We start from the raw sequence: 3,128 nt of genomic DNA on the forward strand, positions 1-3,128 counted from the left end.
TCTAAGTGAAATTGGTCAAAACTGTCAAATGACCATCAATTAATTCAGGCTAGAGACTATAAACATAATGGTAATATCTACTGAAATACCCGAATTCTAAATTTTGTATGTTGGTGCAAAAAGTAATTAATATTATTTCTCATAATTTACTAATATATGCCATCATAAAAATTTGAAAATAGAGTTGATTAATATTATTGAAGAAAAAGTTGATGTAAATTACATAACATGTCCTGACCATAAATTAATTTTTCCACAAAAATTTGTTAATTTTGTGGTAAAATTAATGGTACATAATTGGTGTACGCAAATAAATAGAATTTTATGTGGCAAAATAAATTTAAATAAAAATGAATCGGACAAAATTAAAATAAATGCTTTTGAAAGGTACAAATTGTTTTCTAAAAAAAAAAGGTCCTCTTAAAATATTATTATTAGATTTTTATGTTATTCACTTTGTTAATTTTAATTTTGAAATATGTGTAATTATTTGTATTTGTAAATATGTGTAAATATTCCCATTGACTAGATATATGTTTATTATAACTACCTATAACCAGTGTTGTAAAAAATACTTTTTAAAAGTATTTAAGTATTACTCGAATATTTTAAAATAAAGTATTTGAAATACCACCCAAATACTATAAATAGTAAAGTATTTGAGTAATACTTTTCAGAAGTATTTGAAATAATCTTCAAATACAAAAAAAATTCTTTTTCTTTTTAGTTCTGAAATAATTTATTATAACAAAAATTTGTGTATGCATTTTAAAGACATGATTTCTTCAATATTCAAAATTCTCATCAGTCATGTTAGTTGTACCACAACAATGAACTTTTCTCTACAAAGTTATATATTAATTTAAAGCTATATGTATTTGAATATCTTATACTGTCATCGATTGCCGTTGATGATAAACAATAATGATAATTATTGATAATTATTTTCTTGGTAAACAGGTAGTGGATACTAATATAATTAGTATTAATGTATAAATGAGTATTTCATTTATTCACTTTGTTAATTTTAATTTTGAAATATGTGGCAATATTCCCATCGATTAGATATCGATGGTGACAATGCAAAAGGGCATAAGCGACATTTTTGAAATTATTCAGGAGAGCCAAAAAACTTTTTTTTAACAATTATTACATTTTGTAGGTTATATTTTTAATTTAGAAAAATATGATAAGAATAAAAAAGATGAGTTGTACTCTATTTAAGACACTTGTTCTTTCATTTTTTTAGTTAAACACTTACATCAGTAAGAATTGAGTATTATTATATAATTTGGCGCTTATGCCCCATTATTTTCCTTACCTGTAATTTTAGTTCTAGTATTTTGGTGCTTATGCCCTATTAATTTTCTTCCCTGTATATTAATAGAAAATTAACATATTTTTGAATTTTAAAATTTTAATTATTCCAGAATATTGCAGTTTTACAAAATCATATAAAATCAGTTAAAAATTAAAAATAAAACAAAAACATGACTCGAATTTAGTTAAATATTACGTATAAATAATCATATAATTAATTATAAATATTATACATTTATAATAATATTATTATTATATAAAATAGAAATAACATGACAATACTGTAATATTTTAAAAACATAGGTACATCTCATACAGTGTTTAGTAGCAACTGTTTAGTTTTCCCCTTTAATTTTTTCACAACTTTTGTTTTATTTGTTTTCTTATGGGCATCTTCGTCTGGTGGTACTTCATCATCTTCATCAGTTTCTTGAATACAGTCCCTTACTAATTCATTTGAAGTCATATTAATATATTCTTGATGAAATTTACCTGGTATAATGCCATCTGTACACAGCTTTAATAAATCTTTAGATTTTTCTTTAGAAATCGAAAGATTTGAAGTATATGCTTGTTCTGGAAAATATAATGCTTCCGAAGTTGGTTTTGGTATATTTATTATAAATCCTTTTGCATCGGCATTGTATGAATAAAATGCTTCAAGTATCACGTCATCGTTTTGTAATGGATTTCTGTAAAAATTAATATATTTAATTTTGGACGTTTTTACAATATTTTTTTCCGTATCTTTTAGGACTTTTGGCAGCACTTTATCAGCATTTTTTTTCCAATTTAGGAAGTTTTAAAATTGTTGCTCTTTCACCTCTATTGACTTTGGGTTAACCCTCGAGTTCCTTATAAGTGGAGGCCATTCACTAGGTGCCCAAATTGTTTTATCATTAATAAAGCGTTCGATCGTCGCATGAATTGAATCTACTGGCATATAACTATGTCCCGGGAGTAAGAAAACGATTTTTACCTCGGTTAAATCGGCCCATTGTTTTTTCAAACAACTCATAATCATAAATAACATAGCTCGATTTTTATTTTGGCCTGCACACGAATCACAATACAGGGAAATTGACTTAAACTTTGGATTTTTATTGCAATCGCACAAATATTGATTAATACACGACACAATTTCATTGCAACCACGTAAACCGTCAATCTCACCCCACAAATAAGCATACGCATTGCATGTACCAGACTCGTATATAGAACAATTGTAATAACTGTATTTACGGCTGTAATATAAATTCATGTGTGGACCCATGGGTGTATTTAAGACTTTCTGGAGGTCAAAACTTGAGCATACAAAATCTCCGCCTGCTTTAGATAATTGTTGATCAAATAAAAACATTTGCCGACACTCTTCTTTTTCCTCTAGATGTTTTTCTTCTTTAATTTTTTGTTCTTCATTCAAGTCACTAGATAATTTTATATTATCAAATTTTGAACAAAGATTACATTTATCTTTTTTAGGAAGATGAAACCCAATATTGTATTTTTTCGTAAATACTGTCTTGAAAGTACTTTTCGACATAACTGTATGGTTATTTTTCTTACAAAAATCCATGTATACCAAGTATAATCTTGATATATTACCAAATTCTGCTGGTAAGTATTTTTTTATACTTGATGCCCGACAATAGTGCGATGGTACTGCAGGTAGTTTTTGAATAAAATGATCTAGATTTTTCATATTTTCAATTGCCACTTCATTTGGTGGACGGCCCTTACCACGTCTATCGTTAGGAGAAATATCAATATTTGTTTTATTTTGTAACGTATATCTCACAAATATTTGG

The sequence above is a fragment of the Acyrthosiphon pisum genome, unplaced genomic scaffold (assembly GCF_005508785.2).
Source record: "Acyrthosiphon pisum isolate AL4f unplaced genomic scaffold, pea_aphid_22Mar2018_4r6ur Scaffold_21274;HRSCAF=23487, whole genome shotgun sequence".
Classification (NCBI taxonomy): domain Eukaryota; kingdom Metazoa; phylum Arthropoda; class Insecta; order Hemiptera; family Aphididae; genus Acyrthosiphon; species Acyrthosiphon pisum.